General features: G+C 33.3%; 1 protein-coding gene across 4 annotated transcripts in view; it reads left to right on the top strand.

The window, feature by feature from the left end:
• The window catches only part of LOC118198163 (BMP-binding endothelial regulator protein-like), a 256469-nt gene that overhangs the window by 99246 nt on the left and 133768 nt on the right, over positions 1–23455 (top strand). The window lies entirely within an intron of this gene.

Genomic DNA, 23455 nt, shown 5'->3' with positions numbered 1-23455 from the left:
CTGCTTTAACCGTTCAAATTGGTGACTTAAGAGTTGACTTCAAGTACCTTTCAACTTATCGGTCACCAGTTACCTTGACGAGCACTGACAGACGTTGATTATCTTGGCGGGCATCAATGTATTTCGACTTAATTTAAATTTGCTGCATTTCCTCAGGGTGGGAAATGTATAAGCTGACCGCTAATGATGGCCATGCTGGTGCTGCGAAATACTGGTAAAGGCTGTCGGTCAATAATGGCCAACAGCCTTGACCAGCATTTCGTTTTAATTTAAATTGACTGCATTACCTCAGGGTGGGGATCTTTAAACTGACCTTCAATGGTGGTCAAGATATAAGTCACTAATGACCGACAGCACTGACTAGCATAGATTTGCTTCGATTTCTGATTTTAATCTGAAACCATAGTTCCTGAATTTAATGCACTGCCTCATACTCGTTATATATGGATTGATTGAAGTCATCACCATTATGTAGATGTAGGTTGCAGGTAATATTGTCTTTAGATTTCATTTTGCCGTCAGACGCATTCTTAGGGAAGAATTTTATTGGAAAAGCTCTGAGCCTAATTTTTTCGAAATTTTTTGCCTGCTACGTTGGTATAGACATATTATCCTTTCGCTTTCATAAGCGTTACCACTGTGCAAAATCTAAGATGATAAATTTATCTCCCCGCACCTCGCGCATAACCGGTTCTCAGAGTATTGCTATTCAGCAAAATGTAAAATATTTAATTTAGTGTTCGAATTAAATTGATATGTACTTGCTTAACAGTTTGAGCGATTTATAAGCAATAAATGCATTTCTTAAGTGTATACTTATGAATTTTCTTTTTATCAGCATATCATTGGTGCAAATTAAGATACATTGAAATATATTATCATTAAGAGACGTTTATAACGCTGTACATTATATACCTGATACACAGCGGTTTGGCATTTTCTTTTCTTTTTTTATCTCATCGGGTAATCAAACTGGCGAATAAATTTGTTTGACGAAAGTGTGATGGGGAGACAATTGCCTAAATATAACAATGCATATTCTGAATATGATGCTAAGTTTCGCAATAATGCATACTATATTATGCATTGGGCGATAATACGTTTCGCAACACTGTACACTGAAGAGGCGAAACATGACTATGTACTCAATAACGCGTTGCGTGAACTTTGGCCTGCAAAGCAGCTGCAATTAGTCTTGGCATAGATTTTTCAAGTCCCTGGTAGATGACTGGAGACAGGTTGTACTAAATGTCTAAGTAGTGTTCACGCAAAGGCCGAGGTACTCTGATATGGTGGTGTTTCAGCTCTAAGCTGCCTCTCCGTGACATTTCAAATGTGCTCTATCGGGTTAAGATCCGGCGAGTTCGGTGGTCAGGACATTAATTGGAATTCATTCTAATGCTCTTCGAACCACTCTAACACAATTTGAACCTTGTGACATGGATCGTTGTTCTGCTGGAAGATTTCATTTCCATTTGAGAAGACAGACGTCATGTAGGGTGCAACTGATCCGCAATTATGTTCATGTAGTCCGCAGCTTTCGAGGTCTGTTCTACCTCAAGGGTCCCAAAGCCGCCCATGAGAACATCCCCCAAAGCATAATACCATCACTACCAGCCTATGTATGACCTGCTGTACAGGGGGAAGCAGATATTCTCCTGGTAGACGGTGTACCCTGACATGACCATCGATGTGATTAATTAGAAATCGTGGTTTATCCGACCAGGCCTCTTCCATTTATCCATGGTCTTATCTAGATGTTTCCAGGCCCACTGTAGGCGTAGTTGACAATAAAGCTTGTTGTTCAACAGAGGCACACGAGTCAGTCCCATATCCAACAGTGTCCTATCAACTGTGTGTTCTGAAACACTTGCAGTTGAATATGCATTGTATTGATGAGTTGAGCCACTCTCTGGTGCCAATTTCGCTGTACCAAGCGGGACAGTCTCCTTGATGACGCATGGACGTCCAACAACTTGGCGCCTACTGCTGGTTTCACCATCGTTATCCACTTTGCAAGAATGCTAAAAAAAAAAAAACTCAGTGGCGTAACAGCCCTAATGGGCCAAGGTCTGCAGTGCCCGCTTGCATAAATGCTAACAGCGGCCAATCGTGAACAACCTACCAGTCATGCAGTTTTGGAGATACTAGTTCCTAGTCTTCAGGCCCTTACAATCTGAAATTCGCTTAGATCAGCAGCCTTTCCCATCACGCGCAAACGTTAAGCGCAAGTATGATTCCTTACCTTCTCCAGCAGCAGTTAAATATCATTCCCGCTTAATCACATGCCCTCTACGTCATCCAGTTGAGTTCATTGAAAAATGTAAGGATGTTCATAATGTTTTGGCTCGTCAGTGTATACTATGTATGTAAAAGTATGCATTATAGTATAAAAATATACGCTTACAGTTAAACATCTCTTCTTCGCTACTGTATGCACTCCCCAGACAACAGGCTTACTCACAGCGTCATCTCCTCCATTATATCTGACAGGATGTCTATCATTATTTGTGGAGCTCTAAATACAAAGCACACCAACACTAAGGCTGCAGAATCACTAATTTAAATGGCAAGGCTGTGCATCAATTCATCCTCACTAAGCCATTTGAATTTAGGCGCCTGAGGAAACTTTTCAATCAGAAGATAGGCGGACTTACTTGATTTAATACTTTCTGGCATTCCTTTGATAATAGTCACTGTGAATGCACTCACATCTCGATCTGTCTTCGGGACACATATCGATCATAACTGCATTGTGTATCGCAAAAGCCAAATTGTCTAAGGTTAAAACTGTACAGATTGGTTGCTTTTCCATAACACCCAACAAAAAAAAAAAAAAAAAAAAAAAAAAAAAAAAAAAAAAAAAAGCCTAAAAGCAAATCTCTCTCAGATTACTATGATACCGATTAAACAACTGGTTTAAACGACTCTTATCATGTAACAATGGACACTGAACTGGATAGAACTCTCGGAAAATTCCCCAAAAATGTAAAGCACCTTGAGAAACTGCTTATGTATGAAATGACAACTTATGTAAGATTCGGCAATCGAAACAGAATTAATTCGCGTCAAGAAGATGATTAAAAAAGAAGTTAAGAAATTTCTCACTGAAAAAAGGGAAGAAAAATTGGCAAATATAGAGGGGGAATAAAAATTAAAAAGAGGGGTAAGAAAAATAAAAAAAAGGGAAGAAAACTTGGCAAATATAGAGCTAAGTATTGGGTCCTTCTCGAAATTTTTCGAATACCTTAAGGACAAACTTAATTCTAGTCAGCCTATTACTGTTGTAAACTCTACTGTATACTCGGAAGTTGACAAAATGAGAGTTTTCGCTGAACACTTAGAACAGCAATACACTAACATGAAACTAATGGATATAGAGTTCATTACGCAAGTGAAGAATTTGTTGATTCTTGAACCTGAGCACCCTCAATAAGTCCTATTCCTGAACTCTCTACTCCTACTGAAACTGAAAACATAATATGTAAGTTGTATCAAAATGGCCCCAGGCCTTTACGGAGTTAGCAACAGCATATCACGCAATATGCTTACCAAATACTATGGCAAAATTCACTGGAATTATGAACGCCTGACTGACACTAAGTTATTGGACACTAAGTTTTTGGAAAAGTGCCAAGACCTTTGTTGTTTCTCAAGCCTGGAAAGGACAGCAGCAAAGTGGAGAATTTTCATCCCTGTAAATGTCTGCTTTCCATCTCAACAAAACTTACAGCGCATTACTTAAAAATGATAAATCCTTATCTTTAACTACTTCTCTTTGACCTATACAGATTCAGGAAGCAACTTTCTACTTCAGAGGTTGCCAAGTTGGTTGAGTTTATCTCTGCAACTCTGCACCGTAAGAAATTCGCGACACTCCTTATGCTAGCCGTGGCAAAAACTTTCGATCGCGTTAGGAGATCGTTCGTTTAGCGTAAGAGATTGATCTACAAACTATCCAAGATGAACTGTTGGAAACTTATTTTTTTTTCTCTTCAATTCTTTCCTTTCCGGCTGGACGTTTACTGTCAATCAAGAAAATGTTTATTCAGCCTTGAAATAATTACTGTAGGAATGCTCAAGACCCATTTTTTTATGTAACTTACCTTCCCAGTGATTGCGTGGATCATAACTCTGTATTGACTTGCTACACGAGCGATACGGCAATAGCTGTCAATTCCAACCCAATAATGCAATCTCCAAACTCCAGGATTTTGATTTAAATATTGAACACTGGTCCAGAAGATGGAAGATCAGTATAAATGCCTCTTAAGGCTCTTACTGATCAGGGGGCGCAAAATTCGGCAATTAACACTGAGCAACCTCTACTTATTTGGGGAAAATGTAAACCGTATAAATAATGTAAGTTATCTTGGGGCTATCATTAGCCATACTCTCAAATGGACTTTTCATATGAAGCAAGTCATGGGAAAAATCTGTGGTGTAGCCAACCAACTTTTTGTACTCCTCGGTAACTACTCAGGGCTGTCTCTCAAGAAAAGAAGGATTTACCTATCCATTAACAGACTAATGCTGTGCATCTCCGGTCTTAATCTCAGCCAGAAATATGGACTTTCACAAACTTCAGGTAGTACAGAACTACCTGATTAGAAACAATTTCATTACCTGATTAGAAACAAATTGATCCATAATGACTTGAAAATCAACTCTATAGTGGACCACATTTCGAAATTTAATGAACGTTACATAAACACTGGACTTAGCTGTGATACTGCAAATTTTTCAGAAGTGCTTAGTTACCATATCATTACAGAAGGTAACTTGATCAGAGCATTTGCTACTCACATGCTTAGCGATTGCAATTTCGTGAACTACCTAGAATTGTTGACTTTTACTTCGGTTCATGTGTACTGTTCATTTATGATTGTATTACCGAATTCATGAGCTGCAAATAACTTGTAGGTTTACTTGCATTACTCGTATAGTTTATATTAATTTTATTTGCAATTTGCTTTATGCATGGCGTGACTTTTAGTCGTCAATTTCCAACTGATTGGCATCCTTCAGTACAGAAGACAATGATTTCTCCCCTGTACCTCAATTCTTCTTGACCGTTCTTGGAGTTTTACCTACTAGCTTATCAAAATCATATGCCCTCAGAGACTTCAATAAAGAAGAAAATGATTCATATATCAGTCGGCTAATTAATTGTGAAAAACAACGTGAGAGTAATCTGCTTGAAAAAAGTGACATCTATGAGAAACAGTTTCCATGGTAAGAAATGAATAAAACTCTCACGCACTCAGCTCTTTTAGATGCCGATAAGTGATCTGGAGAGGAATTATTATCTTCTACTGCGTTATCTACTTGGTAAATGCTGGCACAGGAAAATTTCTTGTTTTCATTTTTTTTCCAGATGTGAATAGAGAGAGAAATTTTAAATGTATGGGAGAAAAGGAAATTAAATTTAAATAGAATACGTACAGTTATGTAGCTAGTTAAACGAAAGAATGGTATAATCGAAGGGTATAATAAATAACTCCTTTGATAGTTTGAAATGAGAGAAGGCTTTTTGCGCTTGCGTTATATTTTGACCGTAGGACACTGGAAATGAACATCATGGAAATTGCCGTCATGGAGTTTAGATTGTTCGCTACTATTTTATGGAAAATCATTTCTTATTTTTATTCCTGTTCTTGTTATTGAATATAGTTGCATAAGCCTCTTTAGAAAAAACATCATCACACACACAACCCCCCCCAAAAAAGTGATAGTGTTAACCCAAAAGGGACGCTAGTCCCGAATGAGATATTAGTGTCAAAACGTCATTTTGCGTTGAATCACTATAAACGGCGCATCAGTTTTCAAATTGGTGCCACCAAATATTATCGCCCTGTATTACATTAAAAAAATTAAATAATGAAGAATCTCCATGAACGTAAGCATGTTTCTCGCATTGTGAAAAACAACGTTACCTACAGCCATCAAATTTTGAGTAACGTATTCCTCCACCCGAACATGGGCACATGGAAGCTCGAATTTTGAATTTGTTTTATTATCTACTTCATATTTTGTGAAACTTTAACGAATTTTTGACTAACAAATGCAACGATTTCAAAGAGAGTAGTGGCAACACTGTACAGAGCCCATTTTTATCTCCAGCGCGCGAGACTGTTTATCGGAAAATCTAAAAATATGCTGTTTTTAAATATTTTGTGATTTTACCGTCGAATCAAATTTTATGTGGCGTAAGCGCGAAGAACATGATATTCAATAAATAAAGTAAACACACAAAAAGTTCATAATAAAAAGGCAAAAAAAGTTCTGTAAAGCCATCTTAGTAAGAAAACTGAACATTAATATGGTGAACTGAGAAACGACTGAAGAAAAACAGAAAAATGTATGTCAACAACGCTGCATCGGAAATTCTAAACGTATACTGGTACGCTGGTTTTGCAATTTTTGTATTTTTACCTTTGAATTGTACATAACGTAAGTGCGAAGAAAATAATGCTTAATAATAAGGCTAAAAAGACAAAAAATGGGTAAACAGGAGTGAGTGTAACAGCAACGATTGCAAATAATTGGTAAATTGCGAGCTCAACGAGAGCGTAAAAAACCTTAACAAACCTTTTGGGCGACCGTTAAAAAGTCAAACCTTTCAAATTTATTTATTTATTATTTGTAATTTTTCTTCGTAACAGACTACTTTTTCCAAAACGTGATATTATTCATATTTGATTGAGAATAAGCAATACTATCTAACAAAGATAAGAAAATGTTCCTTTAGATTTTTTAAATAAATTATCGTTTTTTAACAAGCGACAGATTTTTCAGCAGCCTGTGATTTAAATCAACGTCGTGATGACAACATACGAAAAAATTTTGAAAATGTTTTCAAGTCTATGCTCAGTATGTTATTTCCAAAATTAACACCAGAATTTAATTAACGAATTATGGAACGCAATTTTAGTTTATTACTAATAAAATATTTCTGTACTGATGATGAAAATCGTATTCTCTTGTTGAACACAACTTAAAAACTATTAAATATAGTTGCTGTAAAATTTAAATCTGGGTCAAAAAATCGAAACTTCCCATGCTAAACGCAAACATGATGTTATTTTTATAGTCTGTTAATCACGTAATACTTTCATATTCATGAAGATCATGTGACCTTCCCATGAATTTCAATCTGACTTTTGTTTCAGAGCATGATAAATTGTCGAATTATTACGAAAGTACTACTTAATTCAGTTATATACCTTGAAATGGCATCGAATGTCTAAGAAATGCAAATCTCTAAATCATCTGCATAAGAATAGCGTTTACAATTTCTAATCCGTCGAAACGTCATTTATGAAAATCGTAAAGATCTGATGTTGCACAATGATAAAAGCCTAGAACTCAATGAATATGTCAGAGGTCAAATATCTCCGAGAAAATAAATGTAAAAAGTATGCTAAAAATTAAGTCATATTGAAGTCCAGTTTATTTTGATTCATGAATAAGAGATGGGTTATAAAACTTAGAGTTTCCGAAGAATCCAATCAAGTAATTGCGACAATGCAGCCGTTGAGAAGAAAATGTTGCAAAACTTTAACGTTCCGCATTATTTAAGATGATGATGAAGCGCAATTTGCATTACAATAGATGGCCATTTCTAAATGTTTAAAAAATCCCATCCAAGCAAATTTTGTTTACACGTTGTCATGGAAACCAACCTAAACAGATAATTTAAAATTATCGTAAAAATGAAATGTGTTAAGCCATGTATATAAGAACGAAAGCGAATTTTTTATTTATATAGATAAAAAGAAAATTTTCGTAAACTGCATAATTATAAAATTTATTTTCATGTAATATATCTACATAGAAAAACAAATCCCTTGATATTGTCAAATCATTATTTAGCACTCATTCAGAGTCATTTTCGCAGAATCTGAGAGATTCTAAAATGCTTATAAATAACAAACGAAGGAAGAGTGTGAAATAATTTGTCAAGAAAAAGAAATTTAATAGATAATGGAAAAATGACTTTCCTGCAGTTATTTAGAATATTGCATAAAAAGGGTTAATTTATATGGAACAGATGAGAAATAAATTTAATTTTATGACAATTTAAAATAATTTTTTATGAATTTGATGACAATTTGTTAAATTTTTCCGCAATTCAAAATTAATTTTTACATTATTCTGATTTCTATCTTAGACATCTTAAAGGAAACCTCTTCAAAACATTTATTGCCTTCTGTTCACTGCTTTTATGTTTTTGCAGAACAGGAAGTATTGCCATTTAAGGGCAATATTAATTTCTTGAGGAATTTGTTGCATGCTTCATGAGCAAGCGATCTAGTAGAATAAATGCACAATTGCGTCTGAATAATTAAGACCTTTCTTTATCAAATGAGTGAAAAAAAATCTTACATGAAAGTGTTTTAAAATGAAATAATAATTTTGTAAAGGTTTGCTTTTATTATATCTTATAGGTTTTGCCAAATATAAAATTTTGCATTCTGTATCTTTAATTTTTGAGGGACTGATTCTTAAATAAGTAGGCCTGTCGTAATTGCTTAGCTTCAGATTTTTTCAGGTGCTATACTGAAATCTGCGCACCAAGGTAAGATTGTAAAGTCTTTCTAATGTTATAATTTAGGACTTTTTAATGCTTGTTTTAACCTTTTGAAACTTACCTTTTGAAACCTTTTGAATAGTAAAATTTTCAAGTATTAGATTTTACCTCCTTTACTTAAAATTTTGTTATTTAATTTGTCTTGGTAAGAAGTGGAAAACATCAGAAGTGCAAACTTGATATATCTGAGAGATTTTTTTCCTTTTTTTTCCCCTTTCGAAAGGTTCTTTGTCAAAATTAATTTACTGATAATTAATTGCTTTACCCATACTCTCACTTTGATTGCCCAAGGGTACAACCTTTCCGCTTCTAGTATCTACTTTTCAAGTTTTCGTGCGTTAAGCATCATGCATTTCATGTGGTTATTTTTATTAAGTGCAAAGTAGGCTTTTGATATTTTTAAAAAGAAAGAAGTCTACTATATAAATTATATTAAGAGGTTTGGAATACTATTCAAAGTTATAAAGCCTTAAAGAATAAAAGTGAAGAAAAGATTTCTAAATAATTTTACAATAAATAATTATTGCTCACGATGTAGAAGAACGCTGGAAAAGAATATCTTAGAATATTAAAGTAACAGAAATGGGTATTTTTCTCTTTAAAAAAAAAAAAAAAAAAAAAAAAAAAAAATCGAAAGCTTTTAGATGTTGTATTACGCCCAAAGGAGCGTTGCTTCAACGTTTTGTGTGTTACCTTTATTTCTCAAATATCATGTTCTTCGCAAGTAAACCATAAAATTCAATTCAACAGCATTATCACAAAATATTTAAAAGAGCCTATCTTTAGAATTTCCGATACACAATCTCGCGCGCTGGATATAAATTTTTTCCCCGCACAGTGTTGCCATTGCTCAGTGTTGCCAATCGTTGAGTTACTTAATCAGAAACTCATAAATGCTTTATAAAATATGAAATAGATAATAAAACAAATTCCATATTCCAAATTTGGGCTTTCAGATGCCCATATTCGGATGGAGACGTACGTTATTCAAAATTTGATGGCTCTAGGTACCGCTATTTTAGCACAGTGCGAGAAACAGACATACATTTATGCAGATTCTTCATTATTTAATTTCTTTAAATATAATACAGGGCTCTAATATTTGGTAGCAACAATTTAAAAAGTGATTCGCCGTTAATATTGGTTCAACGCCTCTTTGGGCTTAAAAAAAACTGTTTAAACTCTAATATTATTTTTAAATAAAAATGAACACATCTGGTAAAAATACTGTTGCCGAGGTGGAAACTGCTAGCTGCAATGTGCATCTAGAGGAAAAGAAACAATTATAATTTTTTTAACTGTAATTGTTTGGAGTAAAATCAACGCTTCAAAGACAACAGCTGCATAAATTCAGTATACAACTTGGGTTAGGATGCAAACAATTGCCCGATATGAACAGTGAATATTTCAAAATGATGAATTGCTCACATGCCAGATATTATGTAGCACTATTTAAATGATAATTTATTTACATTCTGAGATGGACGCAAATGGTGTTCCTTTTGGGCCAAAATATGCTGTATAGGAGACAGACGGGAAGATTTGGTTATCTGAAGTTTGACATTACAATCTCTGTAGAAGTGTGGCCGTGTGTTCGTTTCCTGGAAGAGAGTTGCATGATATTGCGACAAGAATGGCAGCAAAACAAGTTTTAAAATTTCATTCACGTGGGATCATGGTATGAGTGTGCCATAAATGATTACAAAAGAAATCCTTCTATCAGACAAGATGGTGTTACAGACCGTTAAACCTTCTGTGTACAATTTGGCATTCGACAAAAAAAACTGAGATCGATGCACTGGTGGGCTTATTTCGAGACATGTATTGCAGCCCATTGCAAAACAAAGTTGATTACTGAAAACTGTTCGACATCAGTGAACTGTTTCAATGAACATGAAAAATTTTATTGCAATATGTGTTAACTCTTGAGTGGTGCATACAGTAATAGAGCGTGCTGAATTGAACAATGAATGTAAAATGACCATACAATTTTACTTCAGTATGAAATATTTTATATATTTCAGAAGGAAAAAAAAAAGGAAAAAATAATAATAAAAAGAAAATCTGAAAGGTTTCAGATTTTAAATTACGTCTGTTACCTTTATTTATTAAATATCACGTTCTTCGCACTTACACCATAAAATTCAGTTCAACAGCAATATCGCAAAATAGTTTTAAATTCAGCATATCTTTAGAATTTCCGATACAGAGCTTCGCGCATTGGAGATACAAAAGCTTTTTTCTGTTCAACGTTGCCATTGCTTGCTTTGGAATTCTTGAGTTTGTTAATCAAAAATTCGTTAAAATTTTACAAAATATGAAATCGGTAATAAAAAAGTTCCAAATTTCAAATTTGGGTTTTAACATGCTCATATTCGCAGTAGGATGAAGTCATTCAAAATTCGATGGCTCTATGTACCGCTGTTTTATCACAATGCGAGAAATATTCATACATTTATGCAGATTTTTCATTATTTAATTTCTTCAAATATAATGCAGGACTCTAACATTTGGTGGCAACAGTTTGAAAAGTGAAACGGGAATCTATAGTGAAAGGGACAAAGCCCCTTTGGACTTTAAAAAAAAAAAAAAAAAAAAACCGGAAGCTTTCAGTGTGCAACCTTTATTTACTAAATATCATGTTCTTCGCACTTAAACCATAAAATTCAGTTCAACAGATATCCAAAAATAATTTAAAATCAGCATATCTTTAGAATTTCCGATACACACTATCGCGCCGCTGGAGATAATTTTTTTTTTTTTTTTTCCCTGTAGTGTTGCCATTGCTCGCTTTGAAATCGTTGAGTTTGTTAATCAAAAATTCGTTAAAGATTTACAAAATATGAAACAGATAATAAAACAAAATCCAAATTTGGACTTGCAGTTGTCCATATTCGGATGGAAACGTATTCAAAACGTTGTTCAAAATTTGATGGCCCTAGGTACCGTCGTTTTATGACAATGTGAGAAACATACGTACATTTATGCAGATTCTTCATTACTTAATTTCTTTAAATATAATACAGGGCTGTAATATTTGGTGGCAACAGTTTGAAAAGTGAACCGACATTTAAAGTTTTCAACGCGAAATGCCAAAACAAGTTAGCTTAATTTCGTTAGGATTAACCAAAAAAAAAAAAAAAAAAAAAAAAAAAAAATGTTGAGTAAATTAATTTTTTTTTTTACTGCATATTTTTCAAAACTTACTATAAAAATGATGCAAAGAAAAAATTCAAATGTATGCTTCATTTCTGCTTAAAATCTGAAAGCTGGTATCTGCAAGAAATTTCTGTTGGTTGCAATTTGTAATTCAAATGTATTGCTAATTATTACTAAATACTGAACAGCTAAATATTGAAATTTTCAGATTGATAGTTATTCAATAATTGAAATATATTGAAATAACCGCGAAATAACTTATTTTTAACTTGAACTAAAAAAAATATACGCAACGTCCCAAGAAAGACAAAACGTGAGAATAAATAATGCCATCATAGTCTCTTTCTTCATAGACTTTTCTGTGACGCAGACATAAAAAAATATGTAAATAATTATGAAATTTGTTTCTTGCCCACACCTTTCAGTTACAAGATCTCATAGAGTTTCGATTTCCATTAAGTTTGTAATCTTGGAGGAAAACTGCTAGAAAGTATCTTCCTCACAAATTGTAGATACTCATCTGCAGTCTGGTTATTTTTGTTGTTATTAATTTTCAACTACAAAAAATAAAAAAAACTGGAAACAAAAACTTGTCACATGTAAAGGTACCTCAAAGCAAAGCGATTATTTTTATTGCGAAAATTCTTGAACGAGGGTATTTATCTTTTCACATATACTAATCAAAACTGTATCTTCAAATCTGAATAAGATTCATTTCACAGAGTGTATTAATTAACTCCAGTTCTAGAATTTGAGTGTTACTCAGGTTCATTTTGGATAATGAAAATAATGTAAAATTCGACACCAAACTATTAAAATCCTACACTTTTTCTTGATATTCTTGCCGTAATAATGCTAAACGAAAAATTAATTCGGAGGCTGCATAAAATTGTTTGTATGCCGCATGCAGCCCGCGGACCGCCAGTTTGAGACTATTGCCTTAAGAGCACATTCTAGAATATCGGTGGTGGGCGCATTTATTTCTTCGAGGTAAATTTACAGGATGATATAATTAATAATACACATAATATTTCAAAAAGAATTATTCCAAAAGTATAATTTTAAAATATAAAAATCATCGATTGCGTTCTCATGTAAAATAAATAATTACTCTGTACGGGCAAAAGTTCTTATTTTACAATTCGTTGGTATAAAAGTCGTTTATAAAAATGTTATTCGTATAGTCAGTATGATATTTGGCCTTATATTTCGTAGGCCATTACTTCATTAATTATAAGAGTATGATTATATTCTTTCTCATTAGCAATCACCAACTTGTTTGTCTGTAAGTCGAGATTTGTACTTTGATTTTATGATCTTCATTGTTGAAAACCATGATATTTCAAATTTTTAAATTATAACAAATATCCGGTCAAAATGATAAATTGGACTATACTTTCAAACTAGGATAATCCCAATAAAACCGAGAAATTTGGTAAGTCTTTTAAAATTATAAACATGGGATTAGAAACAAATAATTTTTTAAACAAATACGCTTTATTTCTCTAATTAATTACTAATTATAAAAAATTACATAATATTTTATTTATTTATTTATTTTAAAATCCCGGTTGCACAGCAGCGGGCAATCATAAAATCGTTTGCGGACGCAATGGTGTCCGCGGCATAAGGTTAGGAACCCCTCCTACATAATATCAATTACTCTTAAGTGTTACTTAATTATCATATGTTATTTTTCAATGTATTTTTTTTTCAATAAGAAATCGTATTCTTCGCATAAATGGTGTATTCATTCCGTAAGAATATTGCTCTTTAACATGAAAATGAAACTTAATACATAATTATTATAAATTTACCAACAATAATTTATTAATAATCTAATATTTTGTTTTGAGATTATTTTTAATGAATTATTAATTAAAGTTTATTTAATATTATATCAAATAACAGAATGGATATAATAATTAATATTAAAAGCAATCACTAACTATTATTCTTTTAATATTCGTTGTCAAATATTAAAATGGCTTCGTTTATGAAAGATTTACTTTTTAATGCGAACTTTGTAGCAACTTTAAATTAACTTGAAGTTAAACCTTGAACCACTGTTAGATATGTAGAAAACATTAACCTTTTCACATGGGCTCTAAAGATTAATTTTTTATGTATTAAAGCCATTTAATCAGTTATTCAATCAGCAAGGAGCCGAAAAATGAATCAATAGGTACTACCACTTCCTGCTGTGCAATAAGTAGCAAATTTTAAATTTCCATAGCGAACTAAATTTCTTTGAGTTTTATTAATGAAGTGAATGCGTGGAACATATATGTTCCAGTCCCCCCAGGAAAAGGTTAACGTATTTTGAAAAAAAATCTGCTATAAATCCTTCTTCTTCATAGAACAGAATTATTCCGTAACAGGAAAGAATACTGAACGAAAAACATTTTCATTCTTTGAGGAAGAAGGGACAGGTTCTTTTATAATGCACAGAACTTTTCTATGCAAATAACCCTAATTCCAAACTGAATTTAAACTTAATTTTAAAGATCTCGTCAAAATGTTTATTTCTTTAAAAATGGATGGAGGTTTTTTTCGGTTCTCTTTCATTAAATGAATCTTAGCTTAGAACAGTCTTCGTAACCTTGGATCCTTAATATGAGGCTTCAAAGAATTACAGAAAATATGTGGCCAAACTTTCGTCTCTTACTATTCATCGCGAGAATACTCATCAAACAAAAGCAAGAAAATAAATTAAAGGAAAATATAAATTACATTTTGAAAACAAAAATTTTAAAAATGCAAGCTTTGCTATTATAAATTTTAAATCATTGTACAAAAGTGCTCACGAAGTAGTTTAGTTTCTTAATCCCCGAAGTACTGCAATCTAATTATCTCGGAGCTGAGGAGGTTGGCCGTTCCGATGATCACGAGCCTTCAATATTGCTGAGCAAGACCGCTTTTGGCGGTCGCCACGAGGCGTGTTCCCCACTCCTAGGTAAGTCAAGGTTCTCGAATGACCTTCGGTTTTGGGAATGGTTGGCGAAGAAGCAGCAAACCGGAACCCCGGGAAATCGAGTCGGAGGTTGTTGTTCCTCCTGTGGATCGGCAACGTTGCCGTTATTCGCCTCGCTGATGAGCCCGGCGCAAGAAGTTTTTTTCTTTCGCTTTGTAATCTCTTATCACGAACTTATTTTTGATGGATACAAAATCTAATTTAATAGATTAAATTTATTCCTCCTTCCTCGACTTCGGAAATAAAAGAAGCATTAATCATTAAGAATCTGCCGTTTTATATTTTTAGCATACAGCAGAACTCTTGATCGGAACTGATTGCGATGAAGCCAGTTCGCATAACCGATGGTGAGGCGACTTGCTTCCATAAAAGAAAAGGAAATAATTCGCTTTTGTATGTATTATTTTCAATGACAATGTTTACATATCGTATAAAATAAACAACAGAATTTCCGGCTGGAACCTTTAATTTAAAACAGCTGACGTAAATTCTATACATATGTAAACCCTCCGCCCCCAGTTAATTTTGATTACTACTATCGTGTTAAAATCATTAAAGGTGATGTTCCATATAATTTTTATATTAAGATGCAAAAGGCTGTTAAAAAGCATTTCATTTGTCGGATGACGTTCATGAATTGAAAATGATAAAATGTGCCATCGCCATATTCTTTCATTGCTAGTATGCAGCATCCTAGTTTATATTGGTCAATTTCATTAACAGATTCATTTGCATTTTTTGCGCTGAAAACTGCCATATCGCTTCCTTTGTTGACGTATTTACAAATGTACTTGGTCGATTTTACCGAATTCAGTATTCTACTTTGATGTGTGCTTTGTACATTTTCGAAAGTAATGGTAAATACGGTACAACCCAACGATTATTGACTTCAACATTATTGTTTTGTACTTTTAAAGTGATGGGTTTGCCACCATCTTCAGTTGATCGTCGACGACAGAGAGGATATCTATCATTGCTAATGGTAGTCTCGGCAAGTAAGTCTTCCTTTCATGAATTTCCCATCAGGCATCCACGGTGAATTGTTGCTGAGTAAGACATGTGGTCATGAATCACATTCTTGGTGACTTCTTCAAATAAGCCTGAATAAGTATCGACATCTGGTATTTTTTCTGCGATGATTTGATCAATTTGATCTGGTGTGACATTTTCGATCGACCAAATCAAAATGTGTGCATGTGGCAGTCCTCTTTTTTGCCGTTCAATGATATACATCTTACAGCGTATCTATTCAAAAACATGATGCTTGAGAATGACAACTATTAAATATTTCAGTTTTGTTTGAACACTGGTGCGGAAATATAACGATAACATAACGATCCCATGATGATTGCGCTGGTAATAACAGTTCTTTTATCTCATCCACGCTGGTTTTCACGTAAACGTAATGAACAAATCTGGGCAGTCATATTAACGAACATATGTCACTACATCTTGCTCATATTCATAAGTATACCGTGGACTCTCTGTAAATGTGGCCGGCAGTATGACCATTTTCCCCAATATTGTCATCATTAACAATTCCGTCATGTAAATGAATGTACTCTCCGGAACGCAATTTGGTTTTATTTAATCGAAAGTAGAGGAGTCTTTCGGTTTCGATTTTTGCATGCATATTGACAATATATTGATGGAACAATTTTTGACATTTTAAGACATAATTTTGAACATTTTCACAAACCATTAATTCATATGAATAGCAATTCATGGCACTGACTTACTCGTTTCCTCATCTGTTTGTGGATTTCTCAGTTTGATACTGAAATAATTTCCATCTTCTGCTTGTGAAAATAAAATTGGATATTGTAATCTGTCGTATGGGCAATGAGATACGGAGATTCGCTTAATATCACAATTTCTGCGATGAAGAGTCATATCAGGCAAGTTAAATTCTTCGCTAACTGTAGCAACTGCCATTCCATCAAATGATTGTGCATTGTGCTGTCTTTCATGTTGGTCGGCAGGTGCTTTGTCTGCTCTAACTATATATATATATATTAACACATAACACATAATATATATATTAGCTATCAACTTCGTAGCTATCAGCTGGTATTTGTTCAAGGGTTGTTCTGAATGATCGAATTAATTCATTGTGTTGATAAAATAAAGTTCGTAATGCAGCAAAAATTTCTGATTTAGTGCTCGTATTCAATCCTTTTCAGTCTTTTTATTTTTTTAGCTTTTTTCTATTTGCTTTTGGTTTACTTTTATGTGTTGTTAGTTACTCTTTTCCCCTTTCTGATTTAAAAAAAAAAAAAAAAAAAAAGTACAAAATTATACTAAGATTTTTTTTACTTAATTCCACCCTCCCCGGAATCGCTTAAGACACCTTTTTGCTTTCATATCATGTTTGTCATTAACAAGGTTTAATTTTTTTTCCTTTTCGTCCAAATCTGCATTATTTTCATTTCTCTTTCTTTTCTGGTCTTCATCATTTAGTTTTATTCTTTTTCCATTTAGGAATCTCCTCTAGTCTGTGTTAATATATATATTATGCATTTATCTTTACCGATATTTATCGGATGGATCTATAATTGTTTGACTTGAGAATTCTTAAATGGGGATTATATCTGCTTTTGGTATTGTAACGAAATAAGAATATGGTTCAGGGATAAATTTACGTATGTTCTTCTTCATCCAGAAATTCATCTCTTAAATATTATTATGATAGCAGCTCAAAACCTAATCCAATTTCGTGCTGATAGCAGCAACAAGTGGCGAGAATAATCCAAAATAAAATAAAAAGTACATTTAAAATTCATCACATATTCAAGACGGAGTAAATCACATGCAAAAATCAGAAGCACAATAGAGCATCTAAACTGCAAGTATTAGCGAGCAAAATATGGCAAAACCAAAATAAATTATGAAATTTACATCTTTCGCTGCATCGTTATCAAAGGGAAGGTACAATAAAAGAAGTAAATTGAGGAACAGATACAAAGCAGTTCAAAAGACAAATATAAAGACACAGATTATTTTTATCTTTTTCTAAAATTGTTTTTAAAATTTAAACTTTAATTTGTGGCTTTGTTGGTTCAGAAACAGGGCGTTTTATTTACTTCTTTCATTGCACCAAACCCGTGATGACGATGCAGCTAAAAACGTAAATTTCACATTTCATTTTTGTTTTAGCCCATTCCCCTCCTCTAATTATGGCAGCTTGCTACTGTACTTCTGGTTTGTGTTCTGGAGTACGTGATGAATTTTAAGCGTGTTTTTTTATATTATTCTGTATTATATATATATATGGAAATATTTGGCCTGACTAGAATTGCCGGTTTGACTTTACCTTATAACTCGAGTAAAGACGAAACACCTTCGTATTTACTTATTTATTTATTAATTATTGTTCATTGAACGGGAGTTGGTTTGTTCCCCTTGAAAAGTCAACGAATTTCCGATCAATGACAATGATTACATGTTTTTAATTTAATTTTTCCTTTTACAATTTAAATTTTGTTCTTCATGTTGATTTAATTCCAGTCCCCATTAAAACATTATTAACATTTTACTTTCAAATTACTTCAAAACATCTTTTAAAATATAACTTACCAGTATGGATTCACTCTTTTAAAGTAATTCTACTTTAATTAAACTTAGGAGATAATATAATCAATTAATCAATATTGTTTAGAAAATAAATTATTATATATATATATATATATACATATTATATTTATATACATATTATATATATATATATATACATATAATAATGCACATTCTGATCATTTTAAATAATTTAAAATGTTCTAATTTTTGTCTTTCTTTCTGTCAAAGAAATACAGTGGTTCACAAAGGTGTTCGTACGCTTATGAGTTTAAGTGAAATATTGCTTTACTTATTAGTAAAAACTGATATTTTAGAAAGAAAAGTTTTCAATAATATCTGTAAATATGTCTTAGCAAAACTACATTAATGATCTTATGAACATAATAACACCTTTTTTTGGGGTGGGGAGGGAATCAATAATAAAAAAGTAACAGAAAAATTACTTCGCAAAAGTCTTCGTAAGGTTTAAAAAACTGCATCAATATTTTGTAGTATATCATGCAGTATTTATGACAGCTTTCAAACGTCTGGGCATAGAGTTAACCAGTTTCTTTTGTAATATATGCATCAGTGTTCCTCCATTCTTCTATCATTACTATTTTTAGTTCGATTTTCGTTTCAATGCTGTCTTCGTACTCTAACCTCTAATTCTCTCCCAATATTTTCTGTTGGGTTTAAATCTGGTTACTTGCACTTGTATATAACTAATTTAATTACCTTTCTTGCAGAATGCGTTCAACTTACCACTTCATACATATGAAACCGTTCCTATCTGTGTGTGGAGATTGTATGTGTGTTTGTGTGTGAAATAAATAAAAACAAAGCGATTTCGTACCGAAGTATAGAATGTATGACTGTAGAAAGAATTTTCATCATTTACCGCAAGCTTCAAGTTTTTCATAAATATTAAGCTTTGGATATATATCAAGTTTAATAAATGTATTTTAATTTATTTCATTTACGCATATCATAAAAAATAAAATAAAGATTTAAATTATTTGAAAATGGGGCAATTACTTAAATTATTAAGCGACTGCAGACTAATTAAATACAAAGATTTTTTGTTTCCCCGAACGGCAGCACTCCGCGAACTGGTATTTTGCAAAGCTGCATGGAAGATAAATATTTCTCGCAATGGAATATCTCCCAAACCGCGTGTATAATACGTCTGCGGTAGCTTAATGTAACATAGATCAATGGTAGCCTAATATAACTAAGCGTCAGTGGTAGAGTAATATCTAAAGTCTTGTAAATTGTATCTTAATAACAGATCTAAAGTCTTGTAAAGCCTCCATTAAAGACGTTTTAAACATAAAAAATTTCAGAATGTTGAATCAATGCAATAAATTTGGGTAATAAGCTTTATTTGGCTCAAAACTTGGAGAAAAATGGAGGCCTTTTTTTCGCCTTAAATATGTCCTACAGTTCACAAAGTAAGTGAATTTGTCAATCTCACGTTTTTAAACATTTTCAAGGTTTTCTGGAAGGAGGATTTAAGCATTTCGAGAGGCCTTAACCGGTAGTGGCTCGAAATTCAATTCAGAGAAACGAATTAAAGGCGAAGTGGAAGTTCCCTCTCCAATCTCCAGACCCGGACATCCTTGTGGAGAAATTGGAAAAGAGAAGCTGGGGAGGGAGAACGCTGTATAAAGGTTAAAGACACACAAGGGGATACGGAATTGTCGCTTGGAATATCAAAGATGGCCTAAAAGAGGGCGTTGGTTTGCCCTTGTAGCCCTAACGTAAATTCCATTCGGCTATGGGGGAGGAATATTAATAGTGATATAAAACAGAGGAGCTGCTTCATCTGACATCTCCGTGTTTGAACATGTTACACGGATAACTGATTGCCGTGCTTGGTTTATAAAATGATGAACGAGTTCGAGTGCATAATTTTTAAATGAAAAAATATCTTAAATGATTAAAGTTCCGTATTTTTTAAAATGAAAATATATGATAAATCAGCACTTAAAAGTTCGCAAGCATAATTACTTTACATTAGCCCGTTTAGTGATATAATTAGCTAATTTAGTTTAAAGTGTTTATCATAATTTGCTTTACATAAGTTATAGAAGAGTATATTCTTCAAATATATACGAGTCGTTTATTACTTTTATAATAACTATGTAAATTAAAAAAAGTACTGTAAAACGGGATTTATGCAATTTTCAAAACCTTATAATAAAATAATATATCGAATGAAAACTTTTTTTTGAGGAAAATACACGAAAATAGATTTTTACAGCATTATTTTTAAATATTTATATGTATAACATAATATAAGATATTTTGATGCAAATCTTAAATTGTAAACTGAATTATTTTTTTCAAAATAACTTCAGTTTTGAATTGAATTTTAATAATTCTAAATAATTCATATGTAAGCAAATTGTATGTTACGTAGATATCGTATGTCTTATGCAGCTATAGTACGTAATTATCGTAATCGTGGCCATAATATTTGATAGACATAAATAACAATAGCTTTAATTATTTTAAGTAAGAACGAACCTTAACTGTTTGTTTCTAATGAAATGTAATTCATTTATGTAAGAGACTTGTTGTGTTGTGCTTTATCTGGTAATGTTAATTACTTCAAAAACCTTAATAAAGCGAATTATCGCTAGATCTGAAGTAACTACAAAGTCGTGAGAAAGTTTAAATAACCTTTTTATTTAAACAGAAGTTAGATCATAAACGCACGTGCAACAATATCATCCACATCTCGCGGTGATGCAACAAAATAGAGCAGTGAGATTTAAATCGGACATGGAACAGTAGTCAAGGACTACACAATTAAATGCTGCTATAAGCTGGCTTAGTAACTCAACCGGAACGTCAAAACAAAAGTATCCGTAGCGACAGAAGGCAAATCTGAATAATTACAACTATCACAGCTGGCAGGAAAGTAACACGTAGCGTGCACGTGAAGTCAGAAACACGCTCTGTCTTAAAAATCCAAAAATTTAAGTTTAAATACTAGCTAACTCATTTGCATTCTGGTGAGGAAACTGAAAGGAGAAATTAAAATAAAGACCGACATTGTAATAACTGGTTATTTTAAATGATAACCTTGTAAGCTGATATAAATTATTTCAAAAGGTTTTCTGCACTGAAGCTCAGTGAAAATATTCAAAATTTTTAAAAAGTATTAAGAGAGGAAAAATAATGAGAATGAATCATGATATGAAAATGAAGGCAAAATAAATAAATACGTCTTTGAGAACATTTCAATTCAGCAGAATGTTGCGGACATAGTTAAGGGCCAGGAATTCGTTTTTCATCATGTCGCAAACACCTTCAATCAGGCTTAAAAAACAAGTTAAAGGCTGACCTATATATATATGACGACTACTTAATACGATTTTAATTTCTACATATTTGTAATTAAATACCCGTTCGTGTTGGGTATTGCATAATAAAGGGGAAGGATTAAATTTCCTGTGTTACATCAGAGGAGAACTTGTCGATACTCGTCACCTACAAACACAATAGGTGGCTGTTTCTCAACACTTAATCTTTCTGTTTGGTGGTATTGTTTTATAGATTATAAATATTATATTATAAATCATTATTACCGTAAAATTATATTATAAATCCTTATTACCAAGCATATCGTGGATTTCAAACTTCGAATTCTTTTTCACAAATGCACCGAGAAAGGATTTATTTCAATACAATTCCTTGGTTGAAAAAGTTAATTGCAGCCACACGGTATTTTACTATTACAGTGGACGCTCGTTACTTCGAACTCAAAGGTTCTCAGAAAAGAGTTCGAATTATCCGATGTTAAGAGAAAATATAACTTTAAAAGTGTACCACTGAAGATGAAAAATCTCCTAAGTATGTATAATGCCGGAAAATATATTATACTATCCTATCTAAAGTTAAACATATTGTTACGTTATTGTCTTCCTTCACGTTCGTACGGGGTTCATGTGGATTTGGAGTGAATAACGACGACAGCACTTAATGAAATATCGAAACACACTTTATTGGGCCAATATTAATCAGGACAGCTCCAAAGTCACTTTTACAGTCGTCGAAGATCTACTATAAACACTCGCTGGAACAATCAGCGACACAGACTTCAGGTTATCAGGCTATCACGGTGGAGACAGCTTCATTGCAAAGCACCAGAGTACAGCTTCCGACTCTGCTTGGCCATTCTCAGAACTCCAAGTACTCTCGAGACTCTCCACGCATCAACTCGCGATGCACTCGACACACAGAGCACAGCTCCCGACTCTTCGGTTCAGTCGTTCCCGGAGCTCAACAGGCTCTCTCGACGATGCACTAACCGCGATGCACTAAAAGACTCCTTCGGTGCACTCGATGACCCACTCGGAACTCGTTGGCCGGCTGTCAACACGATCATCTCCGCAGGGATTGACTCGCCAGACGAGACACCAACTCGATACTAACTAACTCGCACTCTAGACGAGGCACTCTCTCTCTCTCGCCCTCTCGACGAGGCACACAAACTAAACTGATTGCGGACCAGCAGGGTGTATATAGCTTTCGGCTTGTGTTTGAGAACATTCTGGGCTAAACCGGTAAGAATTTGTTCCAGAAGGTTCTCCATTCGTCCATGGCATATCGCCCATTTTGTCACCAAATGTGGGAACCCTGCCTTCCCTTGCCATTTTCCCTTGCCCTAAAACTCGCTTTGCCGGGAAGCTATCTTACCGTAACTGTACATTTCATAACAATATTAAAAAGCAATAAAGACTGACCTTAAATCATAAAATGAAGCAGAAGTTATGCAAGTAGAAAGTAAACTTTAACTAAAAATATGAATTACACTTTGAGGAAAAGCTGTATTGAATTTTTGGTTTTGTTTATTATGCCTACATTTTTCAACTAGCTTCTCGAATTGAAGTAAATATTTCAAATCATTTTCAGAGGAAGGCCAAATCTGATTAAATGCTTTCAGAGTTTTTATAGAGTCCATTATGGCTTGATCATTAGGACGCTTAACTGTCTCTGCATTATCTTCTGAGGTCGCTTCTTTTTCATTTTCTCGGATAGTTTTTATTATGTCATCGTCTCTCGGTTTTCCACAGATTTCCATTTCTTCATCTACCCTTACATAATCGGAAAAAGTAACGTTATCACATTTAAATTTTTTGAATTCAAGAAAAGCTGAATTG

Source organism: Stegodyphus dumicola, chromosome 7 (assembly GCF_044657685.1).
Source record: "Stegodyphus dumicola isolate Sdum_Otavi_A_Nest chromosome 7, ASM4465768v1".
NCBI classification, from domain to species: Eukaryota; Metazoa; Arthropoda; class Arachnida; order Araneae; family Eresidae; genus Stegodyphus; species Stegodyphus dumicola.
The sequence above is the reverse complement of the archived record's forward strand: the minus strand, read 5'-3'. Positions and strand labels throughout refer to the sequence as shown.